Source organism: Narcine bancroftii, chromosome 14 (genome assembly GCF_036971445.1).
Source record: "Narcine bancroftii isolate sNarBan1 chromosome 14, sNarBan1.hap1, whole genome shotgun sequence".
NCBI classification, from domain to species: Eukaryota; Metazoa; Chordata; class Chondrichthyes; order Torpediniformes; family Narcinidae; genus Narcine; species Narcine bancroftii.
This window is the reverse complement of record NC_091482.1, coordinates 30,010,572-30,027,883: the sequence shown is the minus strand read 5'-3', so window position 1 is coordinate 30,027,883 and position 17,312 is coordinate 30,010,572. Positions and strand designations below refer to the sequence as shown.

The 17,312-nt window shown below is 44.9% G+C and overlaps 1 long non-coding RNA gene across 3 annotated transcripts in view; it reads left to right on the top strand.

The window, feature by feature from the left end:
* Positions 1–17,312, top strand: part of LOC138749541 (uncharacterized) — a 72,775-nt gene that overhangs the window by 49,048 nt on the left and 6,415 nt on the right. The gene's annotated exons all lie outside the window — the stretch shown is intronic.

Sequence of the window (17,312 nt, the reverse complement as noted above, 5' to 3'; positions counted from 1 at the left end):
CCGCCACAACAGCACTTCCGGGAGGTCCTCCAACCTGCTCCTCGAGCGTTGACTACGTCATCCCGTTGCGTGACGTCGTCCCGTTGCGTGATGTCATCGCGCAAAACTCCCCTGTCAACTGCTTCAATAACACTAAACCAGCAATGCTCTCATCCCCTCACCAGAGCAATGGAACTGATTAAAGTGCATGGACACTACACAAATTGCTTATTTGACTCTGGGTCAACTGACAGTTTTAACCAGCCAGATCTGGCCCTCCGTAGGGGACTTGACATTATCCCCACTACTCAGAGAATCTCATTAGCGACGAGGTCGCACTCGACTGGGATAAAGGGGTATTGCATCGCCACGCTGGAAGTACAGGGTGTAATGGTCACCCACTTCAAATTATTCATCCTTCCCCAATTGTGCGCCCCAGTGTTGCTGGGATTAGACTTCCAGTGTCAGTTCTGAACGGTGTCCCTACACTTTGGGGGACCCCACGCCCTCCTCTCGGTCTGCCATCGCTCCACCCCCGAAGCACCCAAGCAACCCGCCCCCGTGCCCCGGGGCCAATCCTGCGGCCTTTCCACACTCCGGATTGCCCCGCCAGCACTCTTTTCAAAACTCACCCCTGGCTGGAAGCCTGTGGCCACCAAAAGTCGGCAATATAGTTACGAAAACAGGCAATTCATTAGGAATGAGGTGCGTAGATTGCTGGATGAGGGCATCATCGAACCCAGTTCAAGCCCCTGGAGAGCCCAGGTGGTGGTTGTCAAGAACGGGGAAAAACTACGGATGGTGGTCGACTATAGCCAGACCATTAACCGCTTCACGCTCCTGGATGCGTGCCCCCTGCCACGCATCACGGATGTGGTGAACCAGATCGCCCTATACCGCATTTTCTCCACTATTGACCTACGTTCGGCCTACCACCAGCTCCCGATCCGCTGCGAGGACCGACCATTCACGGCCTTTGAAGCGAATGGGCGGCTATATCAATGTCTCAGGGTACCATCCACAGTGACAGGGGGTCCTCATTCATGAGCGCGAAGCTGCAACAGTACCTTCTGGAGTGTGGTATCGCTTCAAGCAGGACCACGAGCTATAACCCACGCGGTAATGGCCAGGTCGAGAGGGAGAATGCCACCATATGGAGAGTGGTTACACTGGCTCTCCGGTCTAAAGGTCTCCCCATCTCTCTCTGTCAGGAGGTTCTCACTAGTGCCTTACACTCCATCCGCTCCCTCCTATGTACTGCAACAAATGCCACCCCCCACGAAAGGATGTTCCTTTTCCTGAGGAAATCCGAATCAGGAACCACTCTACCGGCATGGCTCACCGTCCATGACCCCGTCCTTTTGCGACGCCACGTCCGGCACTCAAAGAATGACCCCTTGGTCGACCGAGTGACTCTACTCCACGCGAACCCACATTACGCCTACGTTGAGTTCCCAGATGGGCGGGAGGACACTGTTTCGGTGCGGGACCTAGCTCAGCACGCGGTAGACCCAGCAAACCCCCCAACCCAACCTTCCCCAACTCTTTATTCCCCAGGCCCCGTGCCGCAACAGAAGGACCAACAGCACCCCAACGACCCGGGCCTCCCTGCCGACAACACGACTGGGGAATTGAGCGACGGAGCAGTCGCACCCGATGAGCCCGCTGGCGACACCATCCCAGTGACCCCAATCCCAGCACCACAGCGGTCACGCAGGATGGTCAGACCCCCTGACCGCTACAGTCCTTGACTTACCCCTTCCTTTCATTCTCGCCGTCGTTTCTTTTTCCAGGATCAGTTCTCCAAGAAGGGGTGAATGTGATAGTACAGATCTATCACCAATGTACATAGTGTATATAGTTACTGTATCTAGACTGTGCTTACAGCGATTGGCTGAGAGCTAAGCCACGCATATTGTCTGGGCCTTAAAGGGTTGTGTCCCTAGCCAGGTCGGATCATTCTGGACTGGTCGGCCACCTGTGAAGAGCTCCTGTCTTTTGCTAATAAAAGCCTTGGTTTGGATCAACAAGTCTTTGGTTCTTTCGACGAGCTCTACAGTCTATCTCAAATGTTTACACAGAGAGTGGTGGGGGTTTAGAATGTTGGCTGTAGAGGGTGCTACAACGGAGCCATTTAAAAGCCTCTTAGATAGGCATGTGGATGCAGGAGAAATTAGAGGGTTATAGGAGTGAGGGAGAGAAGGATCAGATTGTCGTGGAGTAGGTTTACAAGGTCAATACAATATTGTGGGCCACAGGTCCTATAACGTTCTGGTCTATGTTGGATTTGTTCTGGCCTTACTCAAGAACAAGTGACAGGTGACAGTGAGAAACAGGCAGTGAGCTTAATAGTGACTAATGGGTGACAATGTGTTGAATAAAGGATTAAGGGCATCTGCAAGAAGCTGTCCAAATGGATTACAAAGAAAAGTGAAGCCTGAGAGATGGAAAATAACTTGTACCTATTCATTGCTCATGTCTGCAAATGACCTGACCTTGATGCCTATGATTATCAGAATTTCGGAATCAGAATCAGGATTTATTGCCATGAAGCAGCCATGAAATTCGGTCCTTTGTGGCAGTATCATAGTGGAAATATACATATTATAACCATCTTATAAATAAAAAAAATAATAGAGCACAAAAAGTCAGGCAGTGTCTTTGATTATTCAGGAATCTGATGGCAGCGGGGAAGAAGCTGACCTTGTGCCGCTGAGTGTTTGTCATTAGGCTCCTGAACCTTTTTCCTGATGGTAGCAGAGTGAAGAGGGCATGGCCTGGGTGGTGGGGGTCTTTGAGGATAGAGGCTGCTTTTTAAGACCACACCTCAATGGACTGTGATGTTGGAGGCCGAGTTAACAACCCTCTGGAGTTTACTTTTTTCCTGAGATTTGGCACCTCCATACCAGGCAGTGATGCAACCAGCCAGAATGTTCCCCACAGTACACCCATAGAATTTTCAGTGGCATACTGAATCTCTTCAGACACCTCACAAAGTATAGCCACTGGCGAGCCTTCTTTGTGATTGCATCAACACGGAGGCTCCAGGACAGATCCTCGGAGATGCTGACACCCAGGAATTTGAAGTTCTCGACCCTCTCCACTAATGAGCCCTTGTTGAAGACTGGGTTGTGTTCCCCTGACTTCCTTCTGAAGTCCAGAATCAAATCCTTGGTTTTGCTGAAGTTGAGCGCAAGGTTGTTGTCGTTACACCATTCAATGAGCTGATCTATCTCCCTCCTGTATGCTTCCTCATTGCCATTTGTGTTTTGTGTAACTGAAGGCCAGTGACCCCAAATGAAGAACATTCCAATCAGTGTGTGTCTCCAGCAGCTGCCTGGTATAAGAAGAAAATGAAATGCAATGCAGTAGTAAAGTATGAAATAGTTGAGTCGACCAGTCCATCAGCGATGGAGCTTGTAGGTCCAGCAGGGACATCGAGAAGTCAGCAAAAACTACAAACAAGTTTCCTGAGAAAACAGGGGCAAGAAGGCCTCAGCGAGAAGTCCAGCGTGAGCTACCTCAACTACAAAAAAACCGGCTAATGAAGAGGTGACTAGGAATGTGGATGAGGGTAGCGCAGTGGATGTTGTCTATATGGACTTCAGTAAGGCCTTCGATAAGGTACCACATGGAAGGTTAGTTAAGAAGGTGCAGTCTTTAGGTATAAATTTTGAGATAGTCAAATGGATTGAACATTGGCTGAAAGGGAGAGGCCAGAGAGTGGTAGTGGATAATTGTCTGTCAGGTTGGAGGCCGGTGACCAGTGGTGTGCCTCAAGGATCTGTATTGGGCCCATTGTTGTTCGTTATATACATTAATGATCTAGATGATGAGGTGGTGAATTGGATTAGTAAATATGCAGACGATACTAAGATAGGTGGAATAGTGGATAATGAAGAAGGTTTTCAAGGATTGCAGAGGGATTTGGGCTGCTTATAAAAGAGGGCTGAAAAATGGCAAATGGAATTTAATGCTGATAAGTGTGAGGTGCTTCATTTTGGTAAGAAGAATCAGAACAGGACATACGTGGTAAATGGGAGAGCATTGATGAATACAGAAGAGCAGAAAGATTTAGGAGTAACGGTACATCGTTCCCTGAAGGTAGAAACTCATGTGAATAGGGTGGTGAAGAAGGCTTTTAGTATGCTGGCCTTTATCAATCATTGCATGGAATATAGGAGTTGGGAGGTGATGTTGAGATAGACGTTGGTGCGGCCTAATTTGGAGTTCTGTGTGCAGTTCTGGTTGCCTAATTATAGGAAGGATATAAACAGAGTGGAGAGAGTGCAGAGAAGGTTTACCAGAATGTTACCTGGGTTTAAGCATCTAGAGTATAGGTTGGACAGATTAGGTCTTTATTCTTTGGAGCGTAGAAGGTTGAGAGGGGATTTGATAGAAGTATTTAAGATTATGAAAGGGATAGACAGAGTGGATGTGGATAGACTATTTCCGTTAAGAGGAGGAAAGATTAAAACAAGAGGACATGAGTTAAGAATTAAGGGGCAGAGGTTTAGAGGTAACATGAGGGGGAACTTCTTTACTCAGAGAGTGGTAGCCGTGTGGAATGAGCTTCCGGGAGAAATAGTGGCGGCGGAGTCAATTGTATTATTTAAGAAAAGGTTGGACAGGTATATGGATGAGAAGAAGATGGAGGGTTATGAGCATTGTGCAGGGAGGTGGGACTGGAGAGGGGTGTTTGATTCGGTGCGGACTAGAAGGGCCTAATGGCCTGTTTCCGTGCTGTAATTGTTATGTTATTATGTTATATGTTATTGTCTTTCAATGACTCAGGCCTGTAATAAAGGGCTGAACTCAATTTAATTTAAATTAGGATGTTCCTTGCCAGTTAAATCATTCTCCAAGACCACAATGAAGCTAGTAGATAGGGCCTCACTGGATGTACACAATTCCAATGCTACAGTCATGTTCAGCCATGGTGTAATGTCAAAAGAGTGGAAGCTCCCAATACATCTCGTCCGGGACCTAACCTCACTTTTGATTCCATTTGCTTTGAAGTGGTTAGTGTAAGTCACAGAATTCTATGGCATGGAAACAGACTCTTGAGCCCAATCAGGCATACTGCCATCCCTATTCTCAAAAACAAGGTGGATACCCGAGGACATCTGTTTAAGTTGACTGGAGGAACATTGAGGGAAGACATCAGAAGTATGTTTTTTTGGACACAGGTGGGTGCCTGGAATGCATTACCAAAGTGGTGATGGAGAATGTCCAACAGGAAAATGTAAAAGTCTCTTAGTTCCAAATAGGACAGAGTTCCTCTGGAGGAACTCAGTAGGTCAGGCAGCATCCATGGGTAGAAATGGTCAGTCAACATTTTGGGTTTGAGACCCTTTAGTTAGACTAGAAAAAAAAGGAATCCCTTTTTGCTTTAGATATTCTGATACCCAGCGTTGACTGACTATTTCTACCCATGGCAGCTACCTGTCCTGCCGAGTTCCTCCTTGTTTGCTTAAGATTTCAACATCTGCTGCTTTTGTTTTTCCTATGCAAGTTGCTTGACAAGTTTCAGGAAAGGAGGGCAAGGGTCTGCCCTTAAACTCAGAAGGGACTGTGAATCTGGGGCAATTTTTATAAGGGCAGACTTTACCTTATTAAGGGCATCTCCCCTCACATTTCCTTATTACAGGCTGGTACATCTTGATCACCAAGAAAACTTGGGATTTGGAAAATAAAGCCCAAGACACAATGTGATCACTTGCACTATTTTTCATCTGGGGTGGAGTGATGTGTGTGTGCCAGGAATGAGACTGCTTTGAAGCCCTTGCATTTGCCCTAAGCAAGGATTGTCTTTGTGGATTATATGGAGACTGCAATGTTGTTGGCACTGTAGAAAAAAACTAGTTAGTTGTGAATTTCCTACTCACTGCTGCATGAACAGCGTGGAACTCTGGTTGATAGTTCCATCTCCAGACTGCTGAGCTGAAGTGAATTAATACCACTCTGTATCATGTTCCCTGGATCCCTTGATCTCTATTGCCCAATCAGCTTCCTGCTGATCTGAGCTTTTCAAATCCAACTGCCTGAGTCACCTGACTCCAATTGCCAGATACAGCCTTCAGGTAAAATCTCTGCTGAAGTCTGCTGCAATTGCCCCCTCCAAGATTGCAAAAGCACTAAGTGTGGGTGCAAATGATTGATAAGGAGAAAAAAGGTAGCATTACAGATCTATAATACCAAGAGTCCCTGGAGGTGTTGAAATATTGTGCATAATTAACTGGCCAGTGTACTTTTCTCCCAAACCTTGTTGTTTTTATTGGTGGAGATGTTGTAGGTGGACATGTGTTATCCCGTCAGAGGTAGTAGTAGTGTTTTTGCTTACTGGCACAACCAGTTCATTCCTGGTCATCGATGTAGCTAAAACCTCATCCTTTAAGTGAGAAACTTTAAGATGGTCAATGCTAACAGCTCCCTCTTGCCTTGTCTATCAAGAACAAAATTCTTGGGAGACCTGCATATCACCAGTTTATAGTGTCTGGAGCGGTTGATATACTGCATCATGACTGACGAATACATATGAAAATAAACTGAGCTCAGCTGATACATGTGATACAACACTGGTATGCATCTTGGCAGGCATAATATTTGTCATGTACTGCCATAGTCGATGAACATAATTAGTTGTATTTAGTATCGATGTAGGTCGATCAGGTGCAATCATCTGTCCAGGTGAGTGTCGTCCCATATACTAGTTCAGCCAGTGTGCAGCCTAGGTCTTTTTTTTTACCATCTTACGGAAATCCAGTAGTACAATTTGCAACTATTTATACCACTGGTTTGGGTTCTTCTGGGCTTTCAATACTGTTTTGAGTTGCCGATGGAAGTATTTGATGGTGCCATTAGCTGCAGGATAAATAGGCTGTTGTGCGGATGAGTGTACTACCAAGTAGATTGGTCAGTTCGTGAAAGAGTTGGGATTCAAACTGTCAACCCCTTGTCTGTTATGATTGTAGATGATGTGCTGTAACGCATTACCAGTTGGTGGCCAGAAACTCTGATTATTGTCATGAATAGGTAAAGCATCTGCTAAAAATGTCTATATAGATGAGAAGATAACTGTACCCATTCGACAGAGGGAGAGGACCTACCAGATCGCTACGTATATGTTGAAATTTAGTGTCTGGGGTAGCGTATGTGTCAAGGGGAGCTGTGGTATGATGGTGAACGTTGGCTTTCTGACAGGCGATCCAGCTCCTAGCCCACTGCTTAACATCCTTATTCATGTTAGGCCATACAAAGCAAGATGTTATCAGCTTCTGTGTGGACCTTATACCAGGATGTGACGCACCATAGAGAGCATTGAGAACAGATACCGATGTTTCTTGGGAACATAGGGTCATTCATGTCCAATAGATACATCACACCAGATATATCCATTCCTTGCTGGCAAAGGTACACGCTTGAATGAGAGCAAGGTTGAGTGTTGAACTTCAGCCCATTCGTCGTCCTCCTCCTGGTCACAGGCTGGGTTTCTGAAAATCAATGATAGAGGAGGTTTGCAATGCATCTACATGCAGGTGTGAAAGTGCATCTGGTACTGTGTTTTCCTTCCCTTTGACATGTTAAGTATTGGCGGTGAAGTGCGATATGTAATCCACATGGGGAGTGCCTATTTGGCTTGGAAAAAAGGCTTGTGATCGCTGTAAATGGTGAATGTGTGGCCCTCAAGTAGATGGCAAAAATGTTTGATGGCAAGGTAAATGGCCAACAGTTCACAACCAAATATGCTATACTTGGTCTCAGCAGGTTGGGGTCACTTGGGAAAAAAGACAAGCAGTTGCTAGGCATTTTCTACGAGCTGTTGAATGGCTCCACCTACTCCGACATCTGATGCATCGACAATGAGACATAACGTCAAGGATGAACCAGAGTAGTCGCTCTAGTCAGGTCGCTCTTCGCACAATGGAAGGCTGAAAGGTCTGCCTCATTGCGTGAGATGGATTGATTTTTCTTAGTTCGGTTTTTCAGCAAGTCTGTGAGTAGCTGGAGTATGTCAGCACCGTGTGGGATGAACCATCTGTAAAAATTGATGAGACCAACGAACTCTCTAAGCTTTGTGAGTGATGAAGGAATGGAAAAATCACAGACCTTCACCTTGTCGTCATGAGGGCGAATCCTGTGTTCATCAACCGTATGCCCCAGGAAGGTGAGTAATGGTACCCCAAACTGACACTTGGCTAGGTTCACAACTATGCCGTACTCCCACAAATGCTTGAAAAGTAGACGGAGATTAATCTCATGTTTGTCACCTGTAGAGCTGGCTATTAGCAGGTCATCTATTAAAACATGGACAATAGGAAAACCATGAACCACATCATCCATCATCCTCTGAAATGTCTGTGCCGCGTTTCGTAAACCAAACAGCGTACATACACACTCGAAAAGTCCAAAAGGAGTCGTGATGGCGGTCTTGTGAATGTCAGCAGACTCCACTGATATTTGACGAATCGAATTGATCTTGGAGAAAATGTGACAACCACTCAGAGAAGACGAAAATCCCGGAGATGCGGGATGGGGTATCGATCAGGCGCTCTACCAACTTTAAGCTTGTTATAGTGGTCTTTGACTGGCAGTGAAATTAAGAAGCCATGTGTCATCTCCAGTTGCAAAGAGGCAATAACATACTCAAAACACATCTCGTGTGATGTCATGGGGTAGAAAATTGCACCTCCACCTGCACAAACCATAACGCTGGGCCAGTGGGCCAAAATGGTGGTAGTTTTAAACTGACCACCGCAATGAGTGGTACAGCTGCGGTGGTGGTTGCCTGACTCATCACCTCTGTCTCTACATTATCCATGGATGAAAATAAATATCTCCCATGTAGACGGTGGAACAAAGAAGAACAGTAAATTTACGTGAAATGGCAGATCACATCAGGGTCACCAGTGTAATAAAAAGACTAGTTAATTGTGAATTTCCTACTCACTGCTGCAGGTACAGCGTGGAACTCTGATTGATAGTCCCATCTCTAGACTGCGGAGTTGAAGTGAATTAATACTATCCTGTGTCACAAGTTAATGAAAAAAGATACCAGTCCCCTGAATCCCTTGATCTCTATTGCCCCTATCAGCTTCCTGCTCATCTGAGGTTTTCAAATCCAACTGCCTGAGTCACCTGACTCCAATTGCCTGGTGCAGCCTTCAGATAAAATCCCTGCTGAAGCCTGCTACAGCACAAAACCTGCAGCACCAAGGAGTTGATAAGGAACCGAGAAATGACAAGAAGCTGACTTTGTTGCAATTTTGTATCAGTGTAATGCACATTCATTTCAATTTGCTAAAATACTTAATTTGTCTTCCAAGTTAAATTAAGATGAGCGTTTTAATCCTCCTCTCCAGATAACAATAATTGTCTAATTTTGTACCTCACCTTTAGCTTAAAGCAACTAGTCAGATTTCACCAGGCATTTGGAGCTGGAGTTCGTAAATCTCATCCTTGTTTACTGCCTCGCACTAACAGCTCGCACACTCTTCTACCCATCAAAATGCATGTCTTGAACATGGTGCACTCCATTCTTCGATTCCCAGATTCAAATTTCTCTTTGGGATCATTGATTCCAGGGTTTCTCCCCCATCTCAGTTCTTGCACTGTTCCAGGGTTCAGGAAGGAGTGGAATCTTCTTTCCCAGCAGTGTGCACACAGACACTGGCCCTTTGGCCCATCAAATCCATGCTGATTTTTCCCCTATCTTTGTTTGCATTGGGTCCTTCTATGTCCTTGCCTATTCAAGTAAAAACACACCAAAATGCTGGAGGAATCGAGCTGGTCTCTCAGCATTCAAAGACAAAGCAAAGATATATTCGGGTGTGAGCCTTTCTTCAAGGAATAAGCAGAATTTTCTTACTCCTGGAAGAAGGGCTCAGGCCTGAAACATCGGCAAAATATCATTGCTTTCTTTTTGACGCTGAAATTCCAGCTGTTTTTACGACAGTCACTCTGCCCATTCAAGTCCTGTCTTAATGGGTCTCAATCACATCTGAATTTTTCAACTCCTCTTGCAGCGAGTTCCATATATTAAACACTCTGTGCTATAAAACACTTTTAAACAGTCTCATATTAAATCTATGTCCACTTGTTTTTCATAACCTGTCCAAAGAAAAAAAGATTTTATATATGTTATCAATACCTTGTGGCGGCATGCCATTAGGCAGGCGAACCGGCCCCGCTTGTAATCCACGCGGCGGGACAGCCGGCCAAAATGGTGCCATTGGGAGTTTCCCCTTCTTCTCAGAACCAGGCTCAGAAGCCCGTGCTGGGGGACCACGTGATGCCCAAGTGACGTCGACGTCCCCCAGTGCGGTTCTCAGCCAGGGAGCATAAGTTCAGCCCGGCAGCCAGCAATAAACCAATTTTCTGCACACTGAGCTCAGCCCGTTTGGTTGTGTGTTCTTTTAGTAGCAGTGTAGCTGCCACTACAACCTCTCATAATTTTAGATAGTTCTATCCCTCAGCATCTTTTATTCCAGATAAAACAAACCCTGTCTCTCCACTCACTCACCTTAATCAAAGTCCTCCAGGTAATGTATTGGTACAGCTTCTCTGCACTCTCTCCCGCACAATCACTTCCTTCCTGTAGCCTAGTCATCAGAACAGCATTCAATCATTTCAATTTAAAATGTAGACATAAGCACCGTAACAGGCCATTTCGACCCACGAGTCCGTGCCCCCCAATTTACCAACGGTGGGAGGAAACTGGAGCCCAAGGGGAAAACCAATGCAGACATGGGGAGAGCATAACAGTCAACAAGAGATTCAAACCCTGGTCCCGATTGGTGATGCTGTAAGGGTGTTGCACTAACTGACGCTGTAAAGGTGTGCCACCACAAAAAAGTGCAACCACAGCAGGACTCAAACCTGCACTCTTCTGGTCTGAAGTCAGATGCTTTATCCATTAGGCCACATGGCCAACTGAAATTTGTAGTCTAACCAGTGTTTTGTAAAGCTGCAACATAATGCATACGTCTGTTCCATCACCTTATTTACTTGCGTAGCCACTTTCTTTAACATGACAGCATTCAATGTTGAAGAACGCTCATCAACATTGCTTCGTGCCAAACCACTTACTGTACATGTCCACCCCTGTTTGACTTCCAAAAATTTCATCACCTTACACTTGTCAGGATTAAATTACATCTGTCAACACTCCATCCAACCTTCTACCTGATTATGTGTTACAGCCTTAGGCAAACTTAACCCACCAACTCTTACAGTTCCTTGGCCACATCTCTTCACACCCAATCCCCTGCAAGGATTCCATTCCTTTCTCACAAGTCCTGTGTCTGTTGCATCTGCCCCCAGGAAAGGTCTTCCATGCAAGATCAGCTGAGATGACCTCCTTCTTCAAAGAATGCAGCTTCCCTACTACCACCATCAACTTGGTCTTCACCTCCATATCCTCCATTACCTTCACATCTGACCTGGCCCCCCTCTGCCCCCATGTACCTCAAGAAAGGATTATACTCACTTACTCCCATGAATGCATGCTAAAGAGTCCACCCCTTCCTTGATTAAATCATTATTAATCTCAATTTGACTTTCTTAACATTTTCAGAGAAATTTACAGGTCATTAAACACCTTGGTGTGTGTCAACCTCCAAATGGCTAGAAATGCTGTCATTTTTCTTATTCTGTAATGGCTGTATTAACTCTGTAATGACTGTATTAACTCTGTTACATGCCCAACTCAGAACTTTGCTTATCCATCACTCTTGTTCTTGTTGCAGCTTGTTCAAGGAGAATGTGCCTAAATTTTAAATTTAGACATACAGCACGGTAACAGGCTATTTCGGCCCACAAGCCCGTGTTGCCCAATTTACATCATATTAACTTATACCCCCCCCACCCTAGTGTGTTTCAAATGGTAGGAGGAAAGTGGAGCCCCCCCCCCGGGGAAAACCCATGCAGATACAGCGAAAACGAACAGACTTCTTACAGACAGTGTGGGATTTGAACCACAGTCCTGATCGCTGGCAATGTAAAGGTTGGTCTAGGAGGGAGAATCCCGCAGTGGAGCGCTACGTCCCCTCATCTTGCTCTCTGTGTGTCCGCACCAGTTCTTCTAATTGAAGCAGGCTTTGGGTTAATAATGGTGTTATACCTTACAGCAGTGGTTCCCAACCCTTTACTTTCCACTCACATACCACATTAAGTATTCTGTATGCCGTAAGTGTTCAGTGATTAGTAAGTGATTGCTTAAGGTGGTATGTGAGTAGGAAGGGAAGGTTGAGAATCACTACTCTAGGCCCAATTATTACTGAAATATTTTGCTTGAGAAAAATTGTCATTTGCTCATTTCCTTTGGAGTTATGAAACTGTGGACATAACAAATCCATTTGGAATGATTAAAATAGGGGTTTTCAAACTTTTTCTTTCTACCCACACACCACCTTAAGCAATCCCTTACTAATCACAGAACACTTATGGCATAGGGAATACTTAAAGTGGTATGTGAGTGGAAAGTAAAAGGTTGGGAACCATTGCCTTAGAGGTAGACTTCTATGTTAAATGTGGTTTGATAATGCAAGTAATGGAGATAATGTCATAGAGCCATACAGCACAGAAAGAGGCCCTTTGGCCCATTCTATCCATGCCAACCATCATGTGTCTATTTGTAATTAGCTCACTTGCCAGCACTTGAATCATTGCTTTCTTTGCCTTAGCAATTCAAGTGCTCAGCTCCACACTCTAGTTGGCAAAATGAAGAGGTTTTTATAGTATTTTATATATATATATATACACACACTAAAATTACCATATATAGGTTTTATATAGTAATCCCATTTTAGACTTTGTAATTACATTGTGTGATTTCACCTCCCTCCTCACCACATTCTCTGATATCAGACACCTTCTGTAAATCTTCAGGCTGGGCCACTGAGGGTAGGCCCCGTTCACTCTATGGGGATGCGAACAAGGTTGCTTTCTTACCATATCTTCCCATTCCCAGGAATTGTTACAGGAGGTTTGATCGTGAATCTGAAGGAGGCGATGTGTGAGGAAAGTAGGCGCTAGGGAGATTGAAGATTGTTGTCAGTTCAGTCCACCTGGAAAACAATTTCCCTCAGCGGCAAGGTTTTGCTGGTTTGGACAACTTACCTGCCTAGATGCAGATTTTAGTGCCTCTGTCCAGAGTTTCCTTTGAAATGCATGTTATTCTTCATCCTACTGCAATGTCTGAGGTAATTATGAAAATTCAATTTCCAATAGTATCCAAGTACAAATTCTGCTTCCTTCAATATTTTCTTTATTTATCCATATATCTTCTTTCTTTTCTCTCTTATCTTGTATCTTTGTCTTGGCTTCACGGATGAAGATTTATGGAGGGGTAATATCCACGTCAGCTGCAGGCTCGTTTGTGGCTGACAAGTCCGATGCAGGACAGGCAGACACGGTTGCAGCGGTCGCAAGGGAAAATTGGTTGGTTGGGGTTGGGTGTTGGGTTTTTCCGCCTTTGTCTTTTGACAGTGAGGTGCGCTCTGCGGTCTTCTTCAAAGGAGGTTGCTGCCCGCCGAACTGTGAGGCGCCAAGATGCATGGTTTGAGGCGATATCAGCCCACTGGCGGTGGTCAATGTGGCAGGTACCAAGGGATTTCTTTAGGCAGTCCTTGTACCTCTTCTTTGGTGCACCTCTGTCACGGTGGCCAGTGGAGAGCTCACCATATAACATGATCTTGGGAAGGCGATGGTCCTCCATTCTGGAGACGTGACCTACCCAGAGCAGTTGGATCTTCAGCAGCGTGGATTCGATGCTGTCGGCGTCTGCCATCTCGAGTACTTCGATGTTGGAGATGAAGTCGCTCCAATGAATGTTGAGGATGGAGCGGAGACAACGCTGGTGGAAGCGTTCTAGGAGCCGTAGGTGATACCGGTAGAGGACCCACGATTTGGAGCCGAACAGGAGTGTGGGTATTACAACGGCTCTGTATACGCTAATCTTTGTGAGGTTTTTCAGTTGGTTGTTTTTCCAGACTCTTTTGTGTAGTCTTCCAAAGGCGCTATTTGCCTTGGCGAGTCTGTTGTCTGTCTCGTTGTCGATCCTTGTTGATTCAGCCGAGATAGGTAAACTGGTTGACCATTTTGCGTTTTGTGTGCCCGATGGAGATGTGGGGGGGCTGGTAGTCATGGTGGGGAGCTGGCTGATGGAGGACCTCAGTTTTCTTCAGGCTGACTTCCAGGCCAAACATTTTGGCAGTTTCCGCAAAACAGGACGTCAAGCGCTGAAGAGCTGGCTCTGAATGGGCAACTAAAGCGGCATCATCTGCAAAGAGTAGTTCACGGACAAATTGCTCTTGTGTCTTGGTGTGAGCTTGCAGGCGCCTCAGATTGAAGAGACTGCCATCCGTCAGGTACCGGATGTAAACAGCGTCTACATTGTTGAGGTCTTTCATGGCTTGTTTCAGCATCATGCTGAAGAAGATTGAAAAGAGGGTTGGTGCGAGAACGCAGCCTTGCTTTACACCATTGTTAATGGAGAAGGGTTCAGAGAGCTCATTGCTGTATCTGACCCGACCTTGTTCGTTTTCGTGCAGTTGGATAACCATGTTGAGGAACACTGGGGGGCATCCGATGCGCTCTAGTATTTGCCAAAGCCCTTTCCTGCTCACGGTGTCGAAGGCTTTGGTGAGGTCAACAAAGGTGATGTAGGGTCCTTTGTTTTGTTCTCTGCACTTTTCTTGGAGCTGTCTGAGGGCAAAGACCATGTCAGTAGTTCCTCTGTTTTGCGCGAAAGCCGAACTGTGATTCTGGGAGAACATTTTTGGCGACACTAGGTATTATTCTATTTGGGAGAATCCTAGCGAAGATTTTGCCTGCAATGGAGAGCAGCGTAATTCCCCTGTAGTTTGAGCAGTCTGATTTCTTGCCTTTGTTTTGTACAGGGTCCCAGCAGAGCTTGAAAAACTCATGCAGTTTGGCCATGCAAAAGTTAATTTTAATATCATAGGCAAGTGAATAATTCAGGATTGGTTAGAATTTTGCATCTATTTTGGTCTTGGGGGAATTTGTTTGGCCAATGGTTGTTGGAGCAGAGAAATAGTCCTTTTCAACAACTACTCAACACCTATCTCTGGAGCATTGTTTTTCTTGGTATTTTGGCAGCAGCCCTGTTGCAAGAACCCATCACAGGACCATATCAAGCTTTGCAATATTTTTATATTTCCTTGTCTTCACAGTTCTTCCACTTCTTTTCTGACAAGATACAATTTATTAGCATCTTCTTTTAACCCAAGATGAACAAGCTTTTCCTGTGCAGACAAACACTTGCTTTGTTTGGCAGGTAGAAACTAGTGCAGACAAGTGTGAGGTGTTGCATTTTGGAAGGACAAACCAAGAAAGGACATACACGGGAAATGGTAGGGTACTGAGGAGTGAGGTAGAACAGAGGAATCTGGGAATACAGATACATAATTCCTTGGAAGTGGCATCACAGGTGGATAGGGTTGTAAAGAGAGTGTCTGGCATATTGGCCATAAATTAAAGCATTGAGTAAAGGAGTTGGGATGTTGTGTTAAAGTTGCATAAGACATTGGTGAGGACATATTTGGAGTATTGTGTGCAGTTTTGGTCACCTAATTACAGGAAATATATCAATAAGATAGAAAGAGTGCCGAGAAGATTTAATGGGATGTTGCCCGAACTTCAAGAACAGAGTTACAGAGAAAGATTAAACAGTTTGGGACTTTATTCCCTGCACTATAGAAGAATTAGGCGAGATATAATATTTAAAATTATGATGGGGATGGACAGAATAAGTATATGAAGGCTTTTTCCACTGCAGGTAGGCGAGATATAAAGCAGAGGGAATGGTTTAAGGGTGAAAGGGAAAGATTTGGGGGGGGACATACTTTCACACAGAAAGTAGTGAATGAGGACTGAATTTTAACATTTACGATAAATTTGGACTGGTACATGGATAGGAGAGGCATAGAGGGGTATGGACTTGGAGCAGGTCAGGGGACTAGGAATAAAAATGGTTTGCCGCAGACGAGAAGAGTTGAAGAGGTCTGTTTCTGTGCTGAAATGTTCTATGGTTTGAGTTTGACATTGGAGCTGCTTGAACACTTCCAATAGTTAAAGATTTTTTTTCTTTCACACTTGTGGCAATTAGTACATTGTCGATTTCAGAAACAATAATCTGCATCTTGATGTGCCTTGACTGTTGTAGCCTGAAACATTTCTGGAGATGATTTCAATTATAAGGTCATTTTATTTTTGCATACTGGTCCCTGTGCATTTATTATCACAAAATCTGTGCCCTGTGATGAGTAAGGGATTGCTTAAGGTGGATGCGAGTGGGAAGGGAAGGTTGAGAACCACTGCTCTAGACCCAAATGTTACTGAAATATTTTGCCTGAGAAAAATTGTCATTGGCCCATTTTCTTTGGAGTCCATTAGTTACAGTGGTTTTCAAACTTTTTCTTTCCACTCATGTACCACCTTAAGTAACCTTACTAATCACACAGCACCTATGGCACAGGGATTGCTTTGAAAACCACTGGTCGAAAGAGTGATTTAGTCACCTGGACCAGCTGGACTACACCCCGGGGTTCTTAAAGAGTTAACTGAAGAACTTGTGAAGTAACGATCTTTCAAAAATCGCTAGAGTCAGAAATAATTCTAAAGGTTTGGAAAATTGCAAATGTCACTACTCTCTTTAAGAAAGGAGAGAAGAAAAAGACAGGAAATTATAGGCCAATTATTATAGTGGTTGGTAAGCTTCTAGTCAATTATTAACTATGTGGTTTCAAGGTACATGATAAAATAGGCCAAAATCAGCGAGGTTTCTTCAGGGGAGATGCCTGTCAAATCTGTTGAAATTTTCTGTGTGTTGTAGAAGATTGGCTGACCGGCAGAAGACAATGAGTGTGAATAAAGGGGGCCTTTTCTTCTTGGCTGCAAATGACTTGTGGTGTCCTGCAGGGATTGGTGGTGGGTCTGATACTATCCATGCTACATGCTAATGCTTAAGATGATGGCATTGATAGTTTTGTGACCAGGTTGGCAGATGATGCAAAGATAGGTGGATGATCAGGGAGTGTTGAGGAAGTCTGCAGAGGGACTTGGATAGGCTAGGAGAATGGGCAAAGAAGTAGTGAATGGAATGCATACTTTGCTAAAAAGAATAAAAGCATAGGCTATTGTATAAATGGGGTGGCACGTTTAGCGTAACTGTTACCACACACTGTTACAGCGCCAGCAATCAGGCCTGCGATTCAAATCCCGCACTGTCTGTAAGGACAGTGTCTGCGTGGGTTTTCCCCAGAGGCTTCGGTTTCATCCCACCATGCAAAAAATGTACTGGGGGTTGTAGG